The sequence below is a fragment of the Anabrus simplex genome, chromosome 1, assembly GCF_040414725.1.
Source record: "Anabrus simplex isolate iqAnaSimp1 chromosome 1, ASM4041472v1, whole genome shotgun sequence".
Taxonomy (NCBI): domain Eukaryota; kingdom Metazoa; phylum Arthropoda; class Insecta; order Orthoptera; family Tettigoniidae; genus Anabrus; species Anabrus simplex.
In genome coordinates this window covers 855,373,152-855,399,967 of record NC_090265.1, presented here as the reverse complement: position 1 = coordinate 855,399,967, position 26,816 = coordinate 855,373,152, and the positions used below count along the sequence as shown (strand labels likewise).

At 41.2% G+C, this 26,816-nt stretch overlaps 1 protein-coding gene and 1 non-coding gene across 4 annotated transcripts in view; one reads left to right on the top strand and one right to left on the bottom strand.

The window, feature by feature from the left end:
* The window catches only part of LOC136874172 (uncharacterized), a 423,563-nt gene that overhangs the window by 230,187 nt on the left and 166,560 nt on the right, over positions 1–26,816 (top strand). The window lies entirely within an intron of this gene.
* TRNAR-UCG (transfer RNA arginine (anticodon UCG)) lies at positions 19,208–19,280 on the bottom strand. The gene has a single exon. It is a non-coding gene; the product is annotated as a tRNA-Arg (tRNA).

The window sequence follows — 26,816 nt, the reverse complement described above, 5'->3', positions numbered from 1 at the left end:
CTACTAAGAATCGACACTGAGCTAAAGTAAGACTTCCGGGCTAAATGTAAAAACGCTCAACTTCATATTGTTTGTCTCAACAAATTCTTCGCTTGCTGTTTGTGGAGACAATTTTACTGAGAAGCGTCACAGCTTAGCATCATACAGTTTTCCAAGACTCAAAAGGCTCTGACGCCGTGCTACTCATCCTATTAGGCTGATGAGCATGCAGATTTTCACTACTCAAAAGGCTAGCGATTTGCCGCTTGAGCTAAGGCTGATGACTGTGCAGGTTTTCAAAACTCAAAAAGGCTGGCTTCCTACGGCCGAGTTGTTCAGCCTATTGGGCTGATGACCATGTAATTTCTCAAGACTCAAACGGCCAGCGCTCTGCTGCCTGAGCTTCTCGGCATACTCAGCTGATGATCGTGCAGGCTTACCCCTCAGGTAGACCCTTTTTAAACTTGGAAGATTGATTGATGTTTGTACTGTATTAAGAATTAGATGACATCTTAAGTAAGAGCTCAGGGCTAAATGTGAAACAATCATTTTGTATTTCCTGTCTCAGCAAAATGTTTCAATTCTAACGAGCCTGCTTTTAGAGTCTTTTTTTTATTGCTGAGACTTTTTACATATTATCACGACTTCGCTTCATAATACACTTGCAGCATACCCTTTAAGTAGCGGTTAGAGCTGTTAGGTTACATTGGTTTTCAGACCAAGAAAATCCAGTAGTCCAGTTAAACGTGGTTTGAGTTGTTAATCTTCGTTCAAGGAAAAGCTTGTAATCGATTCTCAATCAGCTCGAAGCTTTTAAATTTTAATTCGTCTTGTCTCGAATTTAGATGTTCGAATTGTACGTAAGCTTTTCAGTTTTCAGTCTAAAAGAGTCGCAAGTTCGATGCCCGGTCGAGTCGAGGATTTTAACTTTAATTTTTCTTAGCTTGGGGTTAGATGTTCGAATTGCACTTAATTGTTTCAGTGTTCAGTCCAAAAGAGTCGCGGTTTCGATCCCCAGTTGAGTCCGAGATTTTAACTATTATTTTCTTTTAGCTCGGGTTTAGATGTTTGAATCGCATTCGAGCACTCCAGCCTTTAGTCCAAAGGAGTCTCGGGTTCGATTCCCGTTCTGATCGGGGATTTTAAATTTTAATTCCTGTAGCTCGAAGGTCGGGTGTGATGAGGAGGTGGCATCCGAAGCCCTCAGAATCTACTGCTTACGCTGATTATTCAGCCAAGGAGCCGGAGATGTGTAGAGATAATAAATTACGGCTTAATGCTGAATCTTCTCTAATTTCATATTACACATTTCCCATAAAAGTGTGCAATTTATTGTAATGTGAGATTCTTTCTTGTGTTTTCTTAGGTCTTTTAAATTTTAAATTCTATAATTCTATAGTCTGAAGCCCCGGGTTCTATTCCCGGTCGGGTGTAATACGAACTGTTTTTTCGGTTCTGAACATAAAATTTAAGCTCTAAGTGATTTAATTATTACACTAGGCAATTAAAAGCCTCTAGCGTTCAAATCTACAAGCTCGAAAAGTTAAAATAAAAAATTGAGCGTTCCAGACACTGCTGATAACCGTGCAGTTTTTCAAAAGGCTTGCCCCTCATCTAGACTGTTTTCAAAATCGGAAGATGGATGGATGTTTGTACCGTATTCAGAATTAGCATCGTAAATAAGAGCTCTGTGCTGAATACAAAATAATCGACTTTGCATTTCCTGCTTCAGCAAATTCTTTCAAAGTTAATGGGCATGCTCGTAGATACAATTCATTTGCTGAGAAAACAAAATCGCACCTTCCCTGCTTCACTCAGCCTTACCATCTGCAAATTTTGTGAAGTGTACCTTGTATTTGTTAGCAGTTCCAGATTCACTTGCGTGTATGCTGCGTAGCTAATAGCTTAAGTTGAATTCATAAGTCAAACATCCGCCGCTCCCTAGTTGTAGCATGGGCAGTTTTTTGGGTTCTGAACACAAATCTCTAAGTGATATAAACATTGCGGTAAGGAATTAAACGTCTCTAGGGCTCAAATCCATAAGCTTGAAAAGTTAAAACCAAAAATTCAATGTTCCAAACACTAATAACCAACAGCGCGTTACGCATCAGCACAAACACCATTTTGTTCAGAATTCCAAGGTCAGCTACGAACTCCCGTGGTTGCCCTCCAATGTTACTCTCCTATAAGTAAAGCATGCGTATTAGGTCTTACATCACCTTCCTAATCCCGTTAGAAACAAGGCGTATAGTCGCGTCTCGTTCCAAATTCAGCTGCGAGTCCCTCAGGTCCCCTTCCAACGTTATTCCCCTATGAGTAATGCTTACGTATTAGGCCTTACATCACCTTCTTAGTCCCATTAAAATAATGTGTAGCCACCATCTTGCTCAGAATTCCAAGATCAGCTCCGAGACCCTAAAGTTGCCCTCCAAAGTTGTGTTCCTATTAGTAAAGCATATGTTTAGTCTCATTAGTACAATGTGTATCCGACATATTCTTCAGAATTCTAAGTTCAGCTTAGAGTTCCCGACGTAACCGTGGACCATGTCTCAGCAGAACAATATATAGTCGCTGTCTTGCCAGTTAGGTTAAGCCTGGGATCGAATCTCGAACTTGAGTGTGTAACGTTAATGCTCCTGTGAGTCTAAGCCTGGAGTCGAATCCATACCTGCTAGGTTAAGCTTGCACTCATGTGCCTGTTGACGCTGGCTGTTTGGTTAAGCTTGCACTCTTGTGTATCGAATTTAAGTCTATAAAATTAACGCTCTTGTAAGGTTAATGCTCAAGCTCGACCCGAGCCTGTGAGGTAAAGTCTGCACACGTACCCAGAGTTAGGTTATATGTAAGGTTAAGGGTGCACTCTTAGCTGGCACATTCTGTGAGGAGGAGGCCTCTTACGGGCGCGTGAGAAGAAGGTGGCGCCCGAAGCCCTAAAAAACTACTACTTATACTGATCATTCATCCAAGGAGCCAGACATGTGTAGAGATAATAAATTATGACTTAATGCTGAAACACCTCTAGGTTCACATTTGGCCTACACATTTTCTATAAAAGTATGTAATTTACTGTAACATGATATTCTTTCACGTGTTTTCTTAAGTCTCTTATATTTTTTTTTTTTTTTCAAATTTTGTCAGTTCGTAGCCTGACTAATTCAAATCATAACTTTAGTTCATATGTTACTGATGCTTATAGCTACCTTTTGGCCAAGTATGTAAAAGGGAATCACTTAATGATTTCTTAGTAATGTGCCCTTAAACAATGACGTGTTTTGCTAAGCAATATTTAGACCACGTGTGTTATTAGTACCCTGACGAATGGAAAATGAATTTGCACAGACGGTAACTGACGTAACAAAAACTCGTGGCATAACATTCCATTAAGTGTCTTAGTAGCCTACCTCAGCAACTGCTGCCCAATCGTACGGCCTGTAAATATTGGAGTATCAAGTGTTCAGCGTGATAACATCATCATCCGTATTGGTTGGGTTTAACAATCGGTTCCAGTGCCTCTCTTATTATACAGCTTCTCGGTTGGTCTCACGAGGTTTACTGCAGCCCAGTACAACTCTCAGCCCAGAAATAAAATCCTTGGATTAGTCGAGAATCGAATCCGAGGCTTTCAGGTAAAAGATAGACAAGCTACCCTCATATCATGGGGATGGCTCAAATAACCTAACAAAATCGTGTAATTTGATGCAGTTTTTAAAATGAGATATTTCGGGAAGTTTACTTAACTGGGTCGACTTTTAACATTTAGGTGGTAAATGGTGGTGGTGATTATTGTTTAGAGAAATTGCAACTGGGAAAACATTCTCTATTAATACTATTCGAAGGGCGAAATTGGAAGGGGTGCAACACCTCGAAAATGAAGGTATCGACCATAGAAATGCAAGGGCCACGAAGGGTGTGTAAATGAAAGACTCCCTAGGATTCGGAAACCTAATACTGTCGGGCTCGGAAAAGAACAAGATTTGATCAAGGGAGGTCGAATAGGGTAGATGAAAGTGGGGAGCTTGGCACAAGTGGAAGCAATGTCAGGACTCTGTTAAGGGCCCCGTAATCATCAACCCACGCTCCCAAGTGAAGAGCCCAGGTGGCCTCTTATAGTCACCTCTTACGATAGGCAGGGAATACTGTGGCTGTTATTCTACCTCCCCCCACCGACAGAGGGTTCAAGATGGGAAGTCCCTTGTTAGCAATGGTAGAGTCAAATGTGGAAATAAACCGAAGCTAAGCCTTATTTCTAAAACAAAAATGCTGAAAATGTGACCGCTCTTGAAATTCGAAACTGAACTCATCGCCTTCGGATGAGTGCGTTAACTATTTCATTAGGACGGTCATAGCTATCGTCCAAAATCCGTCTCTATGGTTCCTTCATTTCTAATTTCTACACTGACAGTAACAATTTGCATAATTCTTTATGTCATGCGTGGTGTGTTACAGGGTAATGCTGAATCATTTATGAACTGCAGTAGCTAGACTATTCACAGTGAGAACGTTAAATTAGGGGCTGTTAGAGGACTATTACCGAGGGGCAAACGACTAAGCTCTTTACGCCCGCTGCTACTTGATTTATGGAGATATTACCTCTACATGACCTTACAAATAGCTTCATTAAAACTAGTGAGCCGTTTTATCTATTCCTCTCGCTTAGAAACGGAGTTAAATAGTTTAAGCCAAATATTACATAATAAGGACTAGGAAAGGAAGATTTAAATTAACATACAGTAACTGACAATATATAGCATAATTATATTGAAGATAAAAAGTTAATGCCTTGAGAACTCTCATGATTTTGCCAATGTATCATGTAATCTATTTTTATCTGACCCTTACTTGTAAATATGGAGAATATTATGAAATATTAACATAGATTTGGCCGAAATTAATATTTTTCAAACAATAAAGTTGTTCCTGTAATAAACAGTTATTAAACTTCTTGTCAGAGATCTTGTACGTCGTTGCAGTGTCCTAGCGAAAATTGAACAACCTTGAATTACCTTCGTCTGATTTGTCCAATTTATACGCAGATATTTTTTGTAAGAATCGCAGATGCAACTTATATGGCTTGAAGTCAAATGCCTGTACATGTGAACTGAGGCCACATGTTTATTATAATGTTATAAATACAATCGACCGCCTCTGTGGTGTAATGATTAGTGTGATAAGCTGCCACCCTCCGAGGCTCGGCTTCTATTCCCGGTTCTGCCACGAAATTTGAAAAGTGGTACGAGGGCTGGGGTGGGGTCCACTCAGCCTCGACAGATCAACTGAGTAGAGGGGTGTTCGATTTCCACCTCTGTCATACTCGAAGGCAAATGCTGGAATGGTACCTAACTTAAGGCGACGGCCGCTTTCAACCCTCTTCCTTGCCTATCCCTTCCGATCTTCTCAACCCCCCACGATGTCTCTGTTCAGCATAGGAGGCGAGGCTGCCTGGACGAGATTCTGGTCCTTCTCGCCATTTGTACCCCAGGACCCAAAGTCTCACGCTCCAGGACACTGCCCACGAATGAAATTACATCTGTCTCTCTGGCCTCTGAAACTGTATCACGCCTATACCGCAGCGCGGAATTTCATTTCAATTTTTCACTAACATTTTCAGACGGATCTGTCACATGACTAAGTTTCATCTCAAAATGTAACTGAAATATTTGCGAAATTATTTGCGAAAAGTCCCTTACTACCTTATACCCAGACCAGGTACCATGGTTACGTCAGTATAGTAGCTTATTTATTTAGCAAATGAGTGAAGTCAATAATAAAATTATTTTGGTTATATACACGTATATAAAAACATTAAAATCATTAATGGACACCTATAAAAGACGACATAAATAAATAATTATCACTTTGGTAGACTTTCGGAAAGCTTATGATTGCATTCTCTGACCTTCAGTATTAAAAATATTACGAAATTTTGGATTACATCCTAAATTAGTTAAAATGGTAAGCTTACCGTTAACAAATACTAAATCAAGGGTGGAGTTTAGAGGAGAATTATCCGAAGCATTCACAATAAGAACAGGACTACGACAAGGTGATGTACTATCACCACTTTTGTTTCATTCTACTTTGGAATAATTGATGAGAGAATGGTATAAAGAGAACTAAGATCTGGCATAACTTAACCGGTCAACATCAAACGCTACGAAGATGCATTTGTTGGAATCACTAGTGTTCTCAGTCTTTCTGTACGGCTGTGAGACCTGGGCCGTGAATGCTAGGGACAAAAGACGAATTTGTGCCTTTGAGGTGTGGTGTTGTCGGAGAATGCTACGTGTACCATTATGGACGAATTGAGCACCAAGAATCGTCTATCCTCCCGTGTGAGTGAGTGTTACCTTCAGCTCCTTGGCCACATTTCCAGAAGAGAACTTGTAAAAAACCATTTTGCAAGGCAAAGTTGAAGGCAGTAGACCACGAGGAAGAACAGCAAGTAAATGGTTAGATCAGGCGAAGAAGATCACTCGCCTATCTCTTCAGATCATGATAAGAACAGGTGAAACCCGCTCTGGATGGAGGCATCTCGTCAAGGCTACAACGCAAAAATGATAGAAGTGTGAGATCTCGACACTGAAAATGAGCAAAACGAGTAATGATGATGATTATATATTTTAATAATATTTTAGTAATTCAGCTTTTCTGAATGGTGGACGTTTACTGATATTTCGCGTGTTTTATCCACTAAAGTACAAAATAATAGATTAATGGTTAGTCCTATAACCATGTTTAAGTCTTTCCCTTAGCAAAGTTGTTTTCCTTCGATTGGTGCCCTCAAGCGAATTTTAAGTCACGTGCATATTTAGCAACACCGCTTCACAACGCTCATACCGAATTCTTTTTTTTTCAAATTATTTATCAGTATAACAAACCCTGTAGCGCTCATATACCCGGTTCACGTTGTTTCCGACCACCCTGTATAACCACAAAACTGTTCAAGGAATGTTGATATCTGATAATGAAAATCCACAGCCTGTTTCCAGTCATTCGACCGGGTCAGGAATGGAATGTATGAAGCCCCATCTAGCGGTGAGGATAGGAACTGTTTTCTTGTTTTTTTCTTTACGTCGCACCGACACAGATATGTCTTATGGCGACGATGGGACAGGAAGGGGCTAGGAGTGGGAAGGAAGCGGCCGTGGAGCCTTAATTGAGGTACCGCCCCAGCATTTGCCTGGTGTGAAAATGGGAAACCACGGTACCATTTTCAGGACTGCCGACAGTGGGGTTCAAACCTCCTATCTCCCGAATACTGGATACTGGCCGCACTTAAGCAACTGCAGCTATCGAGCTCGATAGGAACTGTGCTGGCTGTCGAAGCCTGTCGCACTCTTCTGGGGCATTGATTAATGAAATGATAGATGAAATGAAATGGTAATGGAGAGTGTTGCTGTAATGAAAGATGACAGGGAAAACTGGAGTACCCGGAGAAAAACCTGTCCCGCCTCCGCTTTGACCGGCACAAATCTCACATGGAGTGGCCGGGATTTGAACCACGGAACCCAGCGGTGAGAAGCCGGCGCACTGTCGTCTGAGCCACGGAGGCTGCATATGTGATAATAACTAGACATATCATAATAAAACAATCAATCAGTCACTATCAATCACTACTGCTCTGCATTTAGGGCAGTCGCCCAGGTGGCAGATTCCCTATCTGTTGTTTTCCTACCCTTTCCTTAAATGACTGAAAACAAATTGGAAATTTTTTGAACATCTCCCTATGTAAGTTATTCCAATCCCTCACTTCCCTTCCTATAAATGAATATTTCCCTCAAATTGTCCTCTTAAATTCCAACTTTATCTTCATATTGTGATCTTTCGTACTTTTAAGACACCACTCAAATGATGTCATTCCACGCTATCTCTCCACTGACAGCTCTAAACATACCACTTAGTCGAGCAGCTCGTCTCCTTCCTCCCAAGTCTTTCCAGCCCAAACTTTACAACATTTTTGTAACGCTATTCTTTTGTAACGGACGCAATAAAAAGCTCGCTTAAGTTTAATGCCAAGTATACTGCTTAAGCTATTGCATATTACTTCATCATGACTGAATATGAGCAGTATAAACATTAGGCCCTATACCATAACTTTCTTAGATTCGAATTATTTTACATTTGATTATAATTTATCTTATGACTGGTGTTGGTATTGATGAAGCTGGGTCACTTCAATCAGGAAACTTATTGTCTGAACACTAGAGGATGGCTAAATTGATCTACTTGGGCTATGTTGTAAAAAAAGAAAAGTAACTCAACTGACGAAATACAGCGGAGAATATTTACAGTAGCCTGAAATCTAGTAACAAAGCTGTCAGTCATCTGGAAGAATCGTGCGATAAGGAAACGCTCCAAACTAAAGCTGCTCAAGGCCCCTGTTTTAATGTTCCAAACATTTCTTAGCAGGCAAAGTAGCGGTCCCCATAGTATGAAAAACGTAAAATTAAGTAATATCCTCAATTGTACTGAAAGTTTAAGGGCTAAAGGTCATGGAAAGACTTCGAATTGTGAATTTTAGATAGCTCTATCAAACTGAAAAAACTAATCGCAAATCACTTCCGTTCTAAACGCAGTTCCCAAAAAACTGCTTAAAATCGCTTCTTTCTTTACTCGTTTTCTTTTTTATTCAAATCCTAGCCAAAATAACTTATTTACATAATTCTTTCTGCAATGTGTTCCTGGTTCAGTACCCTAAGGCGTTTTTGATTTTTTGAAAAACATCCACACCGAATGTAGTATTAAGGGCTTAAGTGACTCACATTACCGCTTGTAGTGGTGCTTAAGTGAAACAATGAATTGACTCACATTGGCGCTCGTAGTGGTATTTAAGTGAAACAATGAATTGACTCACATTGGAGCTCGTAGTGGTGCTTAAGTGAAACAATGAATTGGCTCACATTGGCGCTCGTAGTGGTGCTTAAGTGAAACAATGAATTGACTCACATTGGCGCTTGTAGTGGTGCGTAAGTGAAACAATGAATTGACTCACATTGGCGCTCGTAGTGGTGCTTAAGTGAAACAATGAATTGACTCACATTGGCGCTCGTAGTGGTGCTTAAGTGAAACAATGAATTGACTCACATTGGCGCTCGTAGTGGTGCTTAAGTGAAACAATGAATTGACTCACATTGGAGCTCGTAGTGGTGCTTAAGTGAAACAATGAATTGACTCACATTGGCGCTCGTAGTGGTGCTTAAGTGAAACAATGAATTGACTCACATTGGCGCTCGTAGTGGTGCTGAAGTGAAACAATGAATTGACTCACATTCGCGCTCGTAGTGGTGCTTAAGTGAAGCAATGAATTGACTCACATTGGCGCTCGTAGTGGTATTTAAGTGAAACAATGCATTGACTCACATTGGCGCTCGTAGTGGTAGAAAAAGGCAAACTGCTAATATAATCGACCGGATAACGATGATTAACAAAGGGATTGTAATTTTTAGGAATGAATAAAGAATATATTCTCATAATTTTTTATATTTTGTTTACCTAAAATTCGTAGCTCATATCCCAAGGATGTTTTCAACATTGAATTGCTTGCCCGAAGGGGTAGAACAGTGTACTTTAAACTATCCTTTAAAATACAGTAATTTGGACGATTCAAGCAGATCAGGAAAGTATGGATGCTTTGGTAATGCAGTCGTCGAGGTGGATATTAAATATATTGTGGAGAAAGAAATGAACTAACAAATCAATTTTCAATGAATTCAATAAGACGTGTTATCAGAGAATTTTGTAATTTTCTGATTGTATAGTATGTCAGCAAGAAATAAACCTTGAGAAACCAGTCAGACCAGGAGGATATGAGAATTAATAAAACGCTAGATCAGTTAAGACATGAAGCGAAAGGTCGGTTGCAGTGGAGGCAACTCGTGAAACATGTTACATGGAAACTTTCATTACTAAAGATAGAGTTAATGATGATCCGTCTTACAGTTTACTAAATCATCAAAAAATCACCTCTATTCTTAAAGAAAAATAGGTAAATCGTAGGAAAAATTTGTTTAAATGTACAGATGTCCACCGACACCACGGTATAGAGGTAGCGTGCCCCGGCCAGCTTAGGGATTTTTACCTGAATTCTAAGTCCACTCAGCCTACGTACAGCCCGGTACAGAAGCCCAAAAATAACGCTAAGGGGATTAATTATGCTGATTACGTGCCACCCAGTAATCTGCAGGCTTTTGGCCTGAGCAGTGGTTGCTTCGTTGGCCAAGATCCATTAGAGTTGTTGCGCCAAGAGGGGAGGGGTTTATTCCAGATATCAATATTTATTTCAAGATTTATTTAAACCACCGGAAACATTGTTATGCTTTTGCGAAAATAACGGTAAGAAGTGGAAATGAATTGTTCGAGAGCTAAGTCACTGCTCCCATTTTAGGGAGTAACCTCGAGTTATGAACTGTCTGGGAGTGGAATATAATTAAACATGGCTGGTGGGACATCTATGTTCGCATATTTAAAGAAGGGCGTATGCTTACTTCAGCCTTTATTAAATTATAGTTTAATTTCCGAGGTTCTTTAAATTGAATTTTATTTCAACGTTATTCGTTAGCGCATTCACAGATTTAATTCTACATGAAGAGATCGATTAGCTAAGAGTCGAGTTATTCCGTTATTCAACATCGGATGTTCCATAATCTGAACGCTCAAAATATAGAATAATGCTAAAACTATCTACAAAACTGTAAATTAACATAATATAATTTAGAACACAGATATTGTAAGGAAATCGATGAATTAGCAAAAATCAAATAAGCGAAAAGAATGAAGACATAATGTAGTGAATTGTCATCAGTCATCTCATGGACTTTAGTTACTTTATGCATCAACTGTGCAAAGATCTGGTATGAATCACCCTGGAAACTTAAGATTAATGAAAGAAAAATTCATGGAGACTGAAAGTAACGAAACGTATTTCCATCCATAAATAGCATTACCATTACGTTTCTGGTTATAAACCAAATACAAACCAAATACAGTAAAACTTAACAGAGAACTGAAGAAAAAACAGCAGAAAACTAAACAGAAAACACTACCATAACAGAGAAATTGAAGTAACATGCAAAGAATAGAACCAGCTCCAGGAACAAAAACATATAAAAGACAGCTAATTCTTCACAACAGCTGAAAAAACACACCAGAAACACAACACGATACATAATGGAAAAGGAAAAAGAACGCAGCAGTAAATAGTGAACAGAGTAGAGAAATGAACTGATGTATTAACAGAGCCAAAACAGAAATCACAAAAGAGGGCAACAGGTCAGACATGACAGTCTAGAACAGAAAACAAAATATTACAGCACTAAAGATAGAACACAAATAAGAACAGATATTAATATTTGCTTTACGTCGCACCGACACAGATAGGTCTTATGGCGACGATGGGACAGGAAAGGCTTAGGAATTGGAAGGTAGTGGCCATGGCCTTCATTACGGCCTGGTGTGAAAATAGGAAAACACGGAAAACCATCTTCAGGGCTGCCGATAGTGGGGTTCGAACCCACTATCTCCCGGATGCAAGCTCACAGCCGCGCGCCCCTAACCGCACGGCCACCTCGCCCGGTAAGAACAGAATTAGACAAGGAACAAAACAGAAGGAAGATGCAGAGAATAGAGTGGAGGACAGAAAACAGAAACAGAATGAAGAATAGACAAATAATGTGAGAAAAAATACGGTGTTCAAAATAGTACAATCTGGAGAACGGTGATTAGTATAGAACAACACCCCGAAACACAACGCATTTCTGTAGTTCTAATAGAGCTCTTGGCATCAACAAAACTGTAGAGTATGGTACGGTCTTCTTCTTCTTCTTTTTCTACAGATTTTTCCCATATCTGTGGGGTCGCGGGTGCGAACTGGGTCGCACATGTGGACTTGGCCCTGTTTTACGGCCGGGTGCCCTTCCTGACGCCAACCCTATATGGAGGGATGTGAACACTACTGCATGTTTCTGTGGTGGTTAGTAGTGTGGTATGTTGTTTGAATATGATGGGGAGAGTGTTGGGACGGACACATGCACCAGTCCCCGAGCCAGAAGAATTAATCAGAAGGGATTAAAATCCCCGACTGTAGGGTATGGTACGTTACCACTAGTTTAATTAGTCGCCGAGTCCAAGGAAAAAACCAACTTTGGAGGGTAAACGGATTAAGAAAGAAAAAAAAAAGGAACACTAGTGAGAGTATAAAATCTGATTCAGATACAGATACAAATGATGTGTATCAGTGAACAAATGAGTTTGTTTGGTACAGCCAGCCGTAAACTCAAAATAAATAGAAATACCTGCACACGATATTATTTGCAGTCTGCCTGCCTTATTGTCTCTGCTAAAGCCTAGAGTACCGAGCTCGATAGCTGCAGTCGCTTAAGTGCGGCTAGTATCCAGTATTCGGGAGATAGTAGGTTCGAACCCCACTGTCGGCAGCCCTGAAGATGGTTTTCTGTGGTTTCCCATTTTCACACCAGGCAAATGCTGGGGCTGTACCTTAATTAAGGCCGCGGCTGTTTCCTTCTCGCTCCTAGCTCTTTCCTGTCCCATCGTCGCCATAAGACCTATCTGCGTCGATGCGACGTAAAGCAACTAGCAAAAAAAAAAAAGCAAAAGCAAAGCAAAGTCATCTCTGTACAGGCCATGAAGGCCCTTGGAGGGGTGGAAGGTAAGGGCTTCCACTATCCGTAACCTCGCCACTTGATGGGGTAGAGTGGTTAGCTCTACGCCCGGCCACCTTTGCCCCCAGGAATTTACCTGGTACTCAGTTTTGGTGTAGGATGAGTGAACCTCAGGGCCATATGCACCTCCGGAATTGGAAATCTCATTTCTTAAATTTTACGACTTCCTGACGGGGACTCGAACCCACGTCTTTCCGGGCGAACCGAGCACGCCTTTACCGCCTCGGCCAGGCAGCCCCCAGAAAAAAAAGATTAGAGTAATAAAGCAACTCTTATAGATAATTGAAACCTTCTTGTGATTAATGAAATTGTTTTGGGGCTAGAAGGCCAGTGCCTCAACCACTTAGACACTCAGACCGGCTGTTCGTTCCTGACTCAGTCCGGTTGTATTTGAAGGTGCTCAAATACGTCACTCACGTGTCGGCAGATTTACGTAAAAGAACTCCTGCGGGGCAAAATTCTGCCACCTCGGCGTCTCCAAAACCCGTCAAAATACTCAGAGGGACGTAAACAAAATAACATTGTTATTCTTTTTTTCCTTTGTTAATCCGTTTATACTCCAGGGTTGGATTTTCCCTAGGAATCAGTCAGGGATTCCGCCTCTACCACATCAAGGGCAGTGTCCTGGAGCGTGAGACATTGGTTCGTGGGGATACCACTGAGGTAGAGGACCAGTACCTCGCGTAGGCACCCTCACCTGTAATGCTGGGCAGGGACCTTGTGGGGGGTGGGAAGATTGGAGGGGATAGACAAGGAAGAGGGAAGGAAGCGGCCGTGGCCTTAAGTTAGACACCATCCCGGCATTTGCCTGGAGGAGAAGTATGATAACACAAAAAACTACTTCTAGGATGGATGATGTGGGAATCGCACCCCCTATAATTAGTTGACCTCCCGAGTCTGAGTGGACCCCGTTCCAGCACTCGTACCACATTTTTCAAATTTCGTTGCAGAGCCGGGAATCGAACCCGAGCCTCTTGGGGTGGCAGCTAATCACACTAACCACTACACCACAGAGACGGAACAACATTATTATTATTGAAATTGTTCTGTGCACATACCAAAATCTAACAGACGTACGGAGGGAAATTCTAAATCCATCAAACCTTCCTAATACATGGACTCAAATTAAGGCTCTTCTTGGATTACTAACATAATTTTCCATTTTTAAGTCAGGCCGCGAGAAAACACTCTCTTTGTTTTCTGCTGCTTCATGACGGCGTCCAATTTTTCATGTACAATGCCAACTAAGAGGTATTATATTCCACAGACATGAACATGGAAAATCCACCTGTGGGTCAGTGGTAGAATGTCGGCCTCTGAATTCCAAAATAACGGGTTCATACCCAGTGAAGGTACTCGAATTTTTTAAGGTGGCGGAACCATTTGACACTCCATATCGTACGAAGTCGGCATGTAAAAGATCTCTGGTGACACATTTGGGGTTTATCTGTCAAAATTAATTAAAACTGAGCCATTGACTTCGCCCAAGAGAGATTCGGTTTACTTTGCCATCTAGTAGGCCAAGAGTAAAACTTCTGCGTTCCGAGTAAAACAGCCTGGGGAGTTAGAGGACTTTGCTCATGCTATATGCTTTTTCCGTCAACGACGGGTAGTGCAGCTCGTTTGTGTTAGATTTAGTGGTTTTCTTCTTATTATTATTCTTAATCTGCTTAACCTCCAGGGTTGGTTTTCCCTCGGACTCGGCGAGGGATCCCATCTCTACCGCCTCAAGGAGCGTGAGACATTGGGTCGGGGATGCAACTGTGGAGAACGACCAGTACCTCCCCAAGGCGGCCAAACGTGCTTTGCTGAACAGGAGCCTTGTGGGGGGATGGGAAGATTGGAAGGTATAGACGAGTAAGAGGGAAGGAAGCGGCCTTAAGTTAGGTAACATCCCGGCATTTGCCTGGAGGAGAAGTGGGAAACCACGGAAAACCACTTTTAGGATGGCTGAGCTGAGAATCCAACCCACCTCTACTCATTTGACCTCCCGAGGCTGAGTGGACCCCGTTCCAGCCCTCGTACCACTTTTCAAATTTCGTGGCAGAGCCGGGAAACGAACCCGGGCCTGCGGGGGTGGTAGCTAATCACACTAACCACTTCACCACAGAGGCGGACCTATTAGTGGTTTTTGCAGTCTTAAAAGCTTTAAAGTTACAGTAACCGAGCTGAAGTTGAAAAGTACGTCTTCCTTCCTAACAAAAAATAACTGTTGATACACTTTCAATATTTCGAGTTTGGTTGCAACCAGCCATGTGAATAACATGACAATTACATGAATATATTATTGTCTCATTGAAAACTTGAATGCAAAATTATATGGAAAGTGTACAATGTCAATTTGCATAGTGAGAATATTTATATAAAACCTGTATTTAGCCGGCGCAATACTTGAGTACGACGTTGTTCGGTAATAGCTCATGCTTTGTATAATTTACATAAATCCCAGAAACAAAGCCAGATCACAGTTAAAACTTACATAGCTTTTCACAGTAACAAATTTACCTGGCTTTTTAACTCCTCTTATCCATTATTTATTGGTATAATTAACATTAGAATGGGATTTACGTGTGACGTTGAATGTTTCTGTCCTTTGATATTGGAAAACTATCCGATAGTGTAAGCCCAAAAGCTGCGAATTCAAGTACCTGTATACACACACACTTGCGATTATCCACACAAACAATTAACCTATAATAGAGAGATATCGTACAGCGCTATTGATCAGCGAACGTTTATCTCTTAAAAGTTAATGAATATGCGATGACGTTTTCGGTAAAACTATTGTACACGTTGCATTTGGTCATTCTACAGATTAAGCACTCTGAACTAACAATAGCGTCCTTCGTAGTATATATTTCAAGCGCGCATCAAAGGAATAGTCTGGATATTGTAACGAATGGGCAAGTAATCAGCATAGTGGGAAACTGATGTTGTATTCAAGCTTAGTGCTCCTGTACAAGATAGAAGGATGGTACACAGCCGAAAAACACAAGTGAATAATAATTATATCCTCTCGAAATAACGTATAGAGATTTACCGTTATTTGCTTTGCATCGCACTAACTACTTTTACGGTTCTGGGAGACGACGAGGTGCCAGAATTTAGTCCCGCAGGAGTTCATTTACTTGCCAGTAAATCTACCAACACGAGGCTGACGAATTTGAGCACCTTCAAATACCATCGGACTAAGTCAGCATCGAACCTGCCAAGTTGGGGTCAGAAGGCCAGCGCTTCAACCGTCTGAGGCACTCAACCCGGCTAGAGATTCTGAAATGGCGATAAATTCAAAATTAAATTTAGAGGAAAAATTAGTTATAGAAACGTTCAAAATAATAGACTCGAATAATATTATAGATATTTACCCAAAATGAATATCCACTCAAAATAAAATTCTGAAGCAAAGGATTTTATTTTTAAAATTTGTTTCATGTCGCACCGACACAGATAGGCGTTATGGTGATAACCGGATAGGAAAGGCCTAGTAGTGGGAAGCAAACGGCCGTGGCCTTAGTTTAGGTACAGCCCCAGCATTTGCCTGGTGTGATCATGGGAAACCACGGGAAACCATCTTGAGGGCTGCCGACATTGGGGTTGGAATCCACTATTTCCTGGATGCAAGCTCACAGCTGTGTACCCGTAAGCGTACGGCCAACTCGCCCTCTAAAGGAGTCCTTAGGGAAGAATTTTCCCGTAGACCAATTTGAGGATAAAAACAAACGCACTCACATGATATTGTAGATAATTTCGGAAATAAAAGTAAACTAAAAAAAAATAACAGAGTAAGAAAATCCGTAACGATTAATGTGATTTTATTTATACTAGTTTTACAAACGTTAAGAATGACAGAATTTTGCAATTTTTTTTGAGATGAAAATAAACTTAAAAGCCAGATGTGGAAAATTTCAAAATAACCGACTAACAATACATCGTAGACTTTCAAGATTGAAAACTACATCGTAAATAAAATTTAACATCAAGATTTCATGGATATGAGTTTGGCTCAATACAGTCCAGGTCAAGAGATATTATGTAAAATAATAGACAGTCTGACATTCGATGATAGTGTGATAAAAAAAAGTAGACGTACCTTGGAGTGAATTGCATTTATATAAAATTGATGTATCATTTAATGGTCCGTGCTGGGAGGGGGAGAGTTCGTATGTGTAGGCCAGGCTGCCAGTATAAGGAAGGTGCAGGGAGAGGGATGCGCTAGGCGGATTCAAGGGCGCTCGTTCGGTTCGTGGAGCAATTGAAACGACATCCTCACATATCAGTATCCATGGCAACGTTACAAACTCCGTATTGAATTTCCAATCGGACTTGCAGTCATTGGTATTATTCTGAAATACATATAACATAGTCTTGAAGATAGCCTAGACAAACTTGCCTATCTCTGAAGTGATAAACTCAACCACATGATGGTAATAATAATGCGATTAGTTTACATTTTGCTGACCTTATTTCTGGTTTTCGGGGATGCAGATGCCCTAAGAATTTTTCCGTAGGAATTCCTTCACGTTCTAGAAAATTTATGCTGGCTTATCTGACTCGTGAACAACTCGAAATACTACCAGACTGAGAAGGGTTCGAACCCGTCGTTTTGAATAATAATAATAATAATAATAATAATAATAATAATAATAATAATAATAATAATAAATCTTTCTTTCATTTTTAAGCAGTTTACCTCCAGGGTTGGTTTTCCCCCGGATATAGCATGGGATACCACTTCTACCGCCTTAAGGGCAGTGTCCTGGAGCGTGAGACTTTGGGTCGAGAGGATACAACTAGGTAGGAGGACCAGACCTCACCCCGGCGGCCTCACCTGCTATGCTGAACAGGGCCTTGTGGGGTAGGATGTGAAGACTGGAAGCGATAGAAAGGAAGAGGGAAGGAAGTGACCGTGGTTTTAAGTTAGATACCATCCTGGCATTTGCCTGAAGGAGAAGTGCAAAACCACGGAAAACCATCTCGAGGATAGCTGAGGTAGGAATCGAACCCGTCTCCACTCAGTTGACCTGCCGAGGCTGAGTGGTCCCCGTTCCAGCCCTCGTACCACTTTTCAAATTTCGTGACAAAGCCGCGAATCGGACCCGGCCCACTGGGGGTGGCAGCTAATCACACTAACCACTACACCACATGCTTATTATTTATTACTTGCATAAACAGTCCATCTAACTACCCCCACCCCTACCTCATGGCGCAATAGCCCCGAAGAGCCATGGCCTACCAAGCGACCGCTGCTCAGCCTGAAGGTCTACAAGAGGTGTTGTGTGGTAAGCACAACGGATCCTCGCGGCTGTTATTCTTGGATTTCTAGACCGGGGCCGCTACCTCACCGTCAGATAGCTTCTCAATTTTAAACACGTAGCCTGAGTGGACCTAGAACCAGCCCTCAGATCCAGGTAAAAATCCCGGACTTACGCGGGAATCGAACGCGGGGCCTCCAGTTAACATTGGTGGTAAAGCAGGCACGCTACCCTAAACCGCCAAGTCCGTCAAGAAGTCCACATAGGACCACAAAAAGTACTTGAACATGTTTATTTGCAGTCTTTTGTGCCCTTATTTCCTGTATAGGTTGTTCTGGGTTTTTCTCTCTTTGGTCCAAGATGTTCCATTCATTGGGCAACTTGCCATTTTAAAATTTTGATGTAATGATCTCCTGTTTTGGATATATTCTTCTGTGATACCTTTCAATTTGAGGTCATGTTTGATTTCGTAGATTCATTTCATAGGGTCTGTTTCGGCTTTATTAATATCTTCGTATAATTTATCTTCTAGTTTTGTGAGATTATTATTATTATTATTATTATTATTATTATTATTATTATTATTATTATTATTATTATTATTATTATTATTATTATTATTATTATTATTATTATTTCCTCAACAGTGGTGCAGTGGTTAGTGTGATTAGCTGCCACTCCCCGGCTCTGCCACGAAATTTGTAAAGTGGTACGAGGGCTAGAACGGTCAAATCCAGGGATGGTACCTAACTTAAAGCTACGGCCGCTTCCTTCCCTCCTGCTTGTCTATCCCTTCCGATCTTCCCATCCACCTCCCCCCACAAGGCCCCTGTTCAGCATAGAAGCTGAGGCCGCCTGGGTGAAGTATTGGTCCTTCTCCCGAGTTGTATCTCGTGACCGAAAGTCCCACGCTCCAGGACAATGCCCTTGAGGAGGTAGAGGTGGGATCGCTCGCTGAGTCCGAGAGAAAAAGGAACCCTGGAGGTTAAACGGATTAAGAAAGAAAGAAAGAAAGAAAGAAAGAAAGAAAGAAAGCATTACATTAATTAAGGTCATGGCTGCTACCATCCCAGTCCGAGTTCTTATCCATCCTTGGTTCGCTGAAAACCTTCGATGAGTAAGTGCAATGTTAAATCGCTAGAAAATAAGAAAAAAATGCTTCTAGGATTCTCCAGAATGACCACATCCAAGCTTACAATACGGTATGTTTTGTATGGAGGATCATGTTTCGTTGCAATACAGGAGTTTGAATAATTAGTTTGTAATCACTACGAGTTTAATAATTTACTAACGTCAAGTCGACCGTGACAGGACTCGAACCTGCAATCTTCGGATCCGAAGTCCGACGCCTTATCCATTACGCCACACGGTCCGCTTGGAAGCCGAGTCTGCCCATGACATAAAAGTGAGTCAGTTCCAGAAAAATGTATGTAGGGAGAAATAATTATTCCTTAAACTTCTTTCTTTCTTAATCTGTTTATCGTCCAGGGTTGGCTTTTCCCTCGGACTTAGCGAGATATCCCACCTCTTCCGCCTCAAGGGCAGTGTCCTGGAGCTTCAGACATCGGGTCGGGGGATACAACTGAGGAGAATGACCAGTACCTCGCCCAGGCGGCCTCACCTGCTATACTGAACAGGAGCCTTGGTGGGGGATGGGAAGATTGGAAGGGATAGACAAGGAAGACTGAAGGAAGCGGCTGTGGCCTTAAGTTAGGTACTATCCCGGCATTTGCCTGGAGGAGAAGTGGGAAACCACGGAAAACCACTTCCAGAATGGCTGAGGTGGGAATCGAATCCACCTCTACTCAGTTGACTGCCCGAGGCTGAGTGGACCCCGTTCCAGCCCTCGTACCACTTTTCAAATTTCATGACAGAGCCGGGAATCGAACCCGAGCCTCCGGGGTTGGCAGCTAATCACACTAACCACTACACCACAGAAGCGGTCCTTAAAGTTTCTATTAATATTAATTGCATTATGTGAGTCTTTAGTATTGGCAAAGTTATTGCTTGTGGCCCTCAATTACAATAAACCATGTAAATTACATGATAGTAAAAGAAAAAACTATTTTGTTATAAAACTAAAGATGACCCATACACGTTCGCATCTGTAGTATAGTTGTTAGCGTAATTACCTGCCATCCTCGGAGGCCTGGGTTCCATTTCCGACTCTGCCAAGACATTGAAAAAGTAGCACGAGGACTGGAACGGAGTACTTTCAACCTCAGGGTGTCAGCTGGGAACAGGGGAGTTCGATTTCAACCTCGGCCATCTCGAAGTGATTTTCCGTGCTTTTCCGTGGTTTCACACTTCTTCTCCAGGCAAATGCCGGCATGGTACCTAACAATCAATCAATAATCCGCATTTAGGGCTATCGCCCAGGTGGCAGATTCACTATCAATTGCTTACCTAGCTTTTTCTTAAATGTTGTCAACTTGGAAATTTATGAAACATTTCTCTTACTCCTCGTTCTGAAAATGAATATTTGTCCAAATTTGTCCTCTTGGATTCCAACTTTACCTTCATAATTTTCTAAAAAGCTCCGCTCAAGCTTATTCGTTTACTAATATCATTCCATGCCATCTCTCCGCTCGAAACATACCACATAGTCGAGCATCTCGTCTCCTTACTCCTAAGTCTTCCCACCCCAGTGTTTTCAATATTTTTAACACTACTCCTTTATCGGAAATCATACAGAACAAATCGTGTTGCTCTTCTTTGGATGTTTTCCAGACCTCGTATCAAGTAGTCTTGGTGTGGGTCCCATAACTTAAGGGCACGCCCACTTTCTTCCCTCTTCCTCTTCTATCCCTTCCCTTCTTTCCATCCCCCACAAGATACCTGTTCAGCATAGAAGGTGAGGCCGCCTTGACGAAGTACTGGTCCTCCTCCGTTGTTGTGATGAATTCTGTGATATAAACACTCAGTGGCAAGGTAGAACCTCAATAAACACTCACTGGAAAGTATACTGATAAGTGTTCTTGTATATTCTTTGAAATTAAAGTAATCGCGTAAAGAACACGGTGTTTCTGTTATGCTCTCCCTTTTACGTCCTCACGACATAGAGGTGCCGAAGCTCGGGAAAAATAGTTAACAGAAACCATTTTCAAATCAGTTTCAACCGATTGAAATCAGTAAAGTTCATCACTTGGAAGAAAATACGTAAATACGGTTCTGTGTGCATTGACGACACCTACATCTCACGTACAGGTTACTAATAATTATCTTGCCAATTACGACATGATACTGCTTGCATTAGACCACGCGTATAACTGTTTGAGTTCAAGGGTTATATCTGCAAAATTCAGTGGAACTGTTGTGTTTGTATTCAGTTTTCCTTATCATAATATGTTATGTTTCCTCGCTACCATGTTCCTAGTTCTTTCTCCATGCATCGACCAATAGCGTTACTTTCAGATGCAGTGCCTTTAGATGCACGTATCTACACTGTCTAGACCACTTCACGAAAATGAGCACTAGGAACGTTGATGTCGCCGAAAGTGATTCCAAAACACGCCTACATAATTTAAGGCGTAGGAGGAAACGGGAAAGAGCTAATATAACGCGGTATGCAGCAGAAGTTAGCAAGTTCAATGACTCGAGCACTTTCAACGACTATGAATATTACGAAGATAGATTTTTCAGTATTCCTTGGCCCAACTGACTCAAGTCGACGAGGAAATCCACGACCTCCTAGATGACACCGAATACGGCAATGACGTAGACTTTTGTGAAGAATACATCGATACCGCGAAGCGCGCAATTCAGAAGGCATCGCACGGAATAGTAAACACCGCAAACATGTCTTTCAGAAACATCAACTGGCACTATAACTACGGTGGTTGCTTCAGCCTCATCAATTCGGCTTCCACCTATAAAATTACAACCATTTCATGGTTTTGAGGAAAGTTTGAGGCTTTGATCGATAAGCATTACAGCACTGTATAAAATTAATAACCACATCTTTCGACGAGGGTATTTATGGGGCAAACTGAGGACGTTGGTAGAAGGTATTGTTATCGCAAACACATATAATGAAACGAAGAAAATCTTGCTGTATCGATATGGAGGCGCACCTGGATTTTCTTACAAATTTGGTTATCTTAAGAAAAGCGTCTCCGGAAGCCTTAAATTCCACCTTCATTGAAGTTCATCGCCGCACCCAAGCTCTTTGCGCCCTGGGAAAGAGCATCAACTCATATAACCGCTTCCTAACGTCTAAAACTCTACGCGTGTTCCAGGACGGCATATGCCGCACTTAAGCGACTTCAGCTATTCAGCTCGGTCCTTATCTTATTTAATGCTTACTTTCGTGTCAAAGTCCTATGAAGTATCCTACCATTATATCATATATTATGACTGAATTGAATGAGTCAGTAACTGCATGAATTGGCAAAAGGATGGTTTCCTGGTTGAAAAGTAGTGGGTTGCATTGAGCATTCCATTATGAGTGAGATAATGACTGCGTAAATGAATGAATGGATGAATGACTGAGTGCATGAATTAGTGGACTGGATGCCAAGTCCTCTCTCCGTCAAGGATAGCCACCAACTTGAGAGGGAGCATTCAGTAAAGGATGCGTGCTTGATTGTGAATTGATTAAGTAACTTGAACCACAGCGCTAATAAAAAACAAACACACGCTGAGAATTAGTATAAAATATTACTGTGTTTGATATTATACACGTGTTCCTCAATGGCAATCAGTATCCTCCAAATCAGACACAATCTGACACCGAATACAATATGCTGAGGCTTAACAGAAGCTTATCCTACTAGCCTTGCAGGTCTGCGTTCAAGAGTCGGAGGGGCTGGTTCTGAGAATGGTTTTCCTTGGTTTTCTATACTCCCGCACTGCGAATGGCGGGGCAGCACCTAGTTCAGGCCACGGCTGCAACCACCTTATCTTCTCCGGAAATCACATCACCAAATACAAATCTCACTGGCCTGGGAGATGGTGTTACAGTCTATTTGGCTAGCCATATCATGCCCGGGAAGGAAATGAAAAATGTAACCCCACTCTCCCACAATCTGTATGCTTTGGTACAAATTTCATAGTTCTGTTCAAGAACTACCAAATGTCGCACCGTGCGACGCAATACCGTATAATACCACTTGAATGCCAACGTCGCATACGCACAGTATATGTATTCGCTTAATCATCTATAACATCATTTATCTTTCACTTTACGCTTTTATAACAAGTAAGACATTGAAGAAAAAGCTTCAAGACTTTCATCGCATATTTCTCACTTAGGCAAATGACTTAGTCAAGGTCAGGGTAGTGAAACAGGAACGCCCGTACTTCATCTTTGTGGAGAGTATGGATTAACGCCAAGGCGTGTACGGTTCATGCTTTAGAGAGTACGAGAAAAGGGTGGTGAAATGATTTCTTATTTAAAGTGGAACTTGCAGTTTATTAAAAAAAAGGATAGAAATTATATCACCTTTTACAGACGAATGGTTTGAATGTCCTCAAAGATGCGGAGAAGGCGTCGTCCTGCGGCGTCGGCGTCGTCCCACGGTGGTTGTCAGATGTTGAAGGAGACTCGAACCTGAGCGGTCGTCTGATGATAGTGCAGCGTGGAATAGTTGTTTAGCTTTGTATTCCACTAAGTCCCATGAAGGGAGTAGAGAAATGTAAAGCTTTCGCACAGAATGTCAATAGAATCTGATAAGACACTTCTCTACCGCACTGCACTGCAAATGGTGGCGAGACACTGTTTACTGGCCGAACAAGTTCCACTGTAAATGGTGTTGGACGCACATTACTTTTGGAAAAAGAGATGAATTCAAAATCACAATTCTGTGAAAATAATTAATATTGTTCGTGGAATAGTCATTGTTGAACTCGAAGCGATAGGCAATGAAAATAATCTGGAACTTTCTGAGATATAACTGTTTACCACTTCCCTTAATCTCAGTACGAAAATAAAATAAATTAAGTGCTACGGACACAGTCTTTGTACTGTTCGTAATGAGCACATGCAATGTTCTGGCACACGCACACGTAGAAATAAATTAAAGTTTCTGCGGAGACAGAAAAGAAACAGTTTATGACACGGTCCCGTGAAAAAGAACCAAGTTCTCTTACGACACAGTCTTCACAAAAAATCACACTCAGAGATAAATTTTTCACTGAGGCACAGTTTTACACATAACTTAATACAACTTCTTGGCAATAAATGCAGACACAGTCGTTTGTGAGGGGAATTAACATAGTCCCTTGAAATTAAATAAAGGTACCGTATTTCACAAAGCGAATCAGCACAGTCTTTGAAAGGAAACATTGGCACAGTCTTACGGAAGTAAATGTTAGCACAGTTCTGCGAAGTGAATTGAAACAGTTTTTTTGAAAATGAAGGTTGGCACAGTTTTAAGAAAAAATGTCGACACTGTTTTTTTCACGCTGTGAATTGACACAGTCTTTAAAAGAAAGGTTGGAACTATCCTTTATAAAACAAATTGACACTGTCCATAAAAAGAATTGTACTTTCACTAGGGCACAATTTCACGAAATAACCTAACACAGTCTCTTAGAGAGGAAACAACTAAAGCACAGTCTTTATGCCCTAAGTCATTTAAACACAGTTTCAAAATATCTAGTGATTACTGTACAGGCTCTTCAGTACAAAAATTCACAAAACGAAATGATGTTACTCGGCTCGACAGACCGATATTATTAGTGAATAAGCTTTCGCATACACGTGAAGTTAAAGTCCACTCGTATCATGTACTTTCAATCGCCGGTCCTTAGCCGGACAGAGTAACGAACTGTATCACATCAGCGGGCCCGAAGAGCGAGTCGGCTGGTTCACGACGAAGTACTCACCCAAGCACTGTTCTCCTCGAGGCCGGCGAACCACTTATATTGCTCAAGGTCGGAGGGCGAGACTGGAAATATGAGCTTCTTAAAACATTCATATCTCAGCCATCCTTCCGCCGATTTTAATAACATTTTGGGCAGTAGCATTTGTTGTCCAGGTCTACAAGGTGACGTTCTCCAAATTAAGATTTGACCTTCAATTCGTGATTAAATGCCATAGAATCGAATATAACTTTCGGTGTGACGTCACTTAGCCTTGGCTGGCACTCCGTAGCAGCGCTCGCTTGCATGCTGTCACCCATGATGCCAGCGCGCTCGGCGCTCGTTTTGAATCCAAACAATCGGGTGTTAGCGCGTTCCCGTCAAGAAATACGTGAACGTCGAATGCTCACAGGCATTCCCGCTTCATCAGCTAAAAATTCAGCTGCTTTTTCCTCACCCCCTGTGCTCACAGTCGCTATGTAACTTCGCATTCGCCCGCTGTTGCTGTTAGTTTCTGCAAATTCTTTTCGTTACCTTTCGACCGAATATTAAATGTATTTTTAAATTGTTTATTTGTAAGTGTACTTGTAGGGTGCAGCACTTCTGGAGACCTATGAGGTCTGGCAGGAAAAGAATACTCTCGGAGAATATCTCCGAGTAGTACTCGGCGGCTGACGGAACTGTGTGCAGCTCGGAACTTTTAATTCTTGTGTTTACCTTTGAGAACTTAATATTTTTTAAAGTGGGAGAAATTTTGCGTGTTTCGTGCGTAGGATTGTTAAAAGTGAGTGTTTTTATTATTAATGGTGAAATTAAATATTAAGTTACCAAAATTTTGATCGCCTTACACTCTCCAGATAAGTAAGTAAATTATCTGATACTTATATGAGCATGTTGTGACAATTTCACAGTTAGCAGTGAATATTCTGGGGCAAAAGTGGACGCTATGCCGCGAGAACGTTAAAAATAACACGCTAATGTAACCGTAAATGTCAAGAAGATCACACTTTTACCAGGTACAAACAGAGAAACAACATATAGAAGGCGGTGAAAAAGAATGAAAGATAGAATATTGTTAAACATTTATTATTTAAAATATTTCATTCGAGAAGGGATCTATTCAAGGAGCTCGCTACAGCAGATTGACACGGAAAGAAGATTATAGTAAGAAAATAATGTTTTTAATTGAATAATAAATTTGATTATTCAGCGGAGAAACCCTGCGGGACGACGAGGACACCGCGTTTCTGTAAACTGATAAATTAGAACAGAACAGCTGGAGTGTCGTTAGGTAATCACTTACGTCACGAAACACCAAGAAAAGAGGTACCCAGTTTTATAACGTGTTCGCAAGAAATTAAGAACATAAACGATTAGAAACAAGCTATAGGAAATTAAATTTCATTTTGATTGAAGCTTTGATAACCATATTAGTAATCTGCAAGGCTTTAGCAAGATTCAATTAGAAGAAGCATTAGTAGCAATACATTCCTAAATCATGGAAGGCTTTGTACTCTAAGATGACGAAACTGACCATCTTAATATATATTTCTCTTTCAACTGCGCAAGAAATGGCCTACGTCATGCGCTAAGAAGACTGAGGCAAAGGCTGCCTGGAGATGTGGACTTGAAGACGACAAACTATTCCCTGATGACCGTGATGGAGCAAAGACCTTCCCAGATGTTCCCGGAGACTGATACGATGTCGCAATCGCATTGACAGCATGTCTTAAGCATTTGGACATACACAGCAACGAGGGTGAACAGGAAGAAAAGATAAGTTCATTAAAGTATAGATTCTGTAAGTAATTTAAATATCATGCTTTTAAGAAGTGCAATTTTCTATTCTTGTGATATATACCAGGCGGCTCACGGACGCCGTACTTTCTACTTTAGCCAACTGGAACTAGGAATTATTATTATTTGTTTTGCTAATTGCTTTACGTCGCAGCGACGGGTAAGAGGCAGGCACGCTACCACTACACCACGGGGCCGGCAAATACATTGGCACTTAACTTAATTTTGGAAATTGAAATTTATCTTTGATGAATAACGTAAGTAATTAGCAGTAATGGTAATGTTGGTTAATTTTAGAGCAAAATGA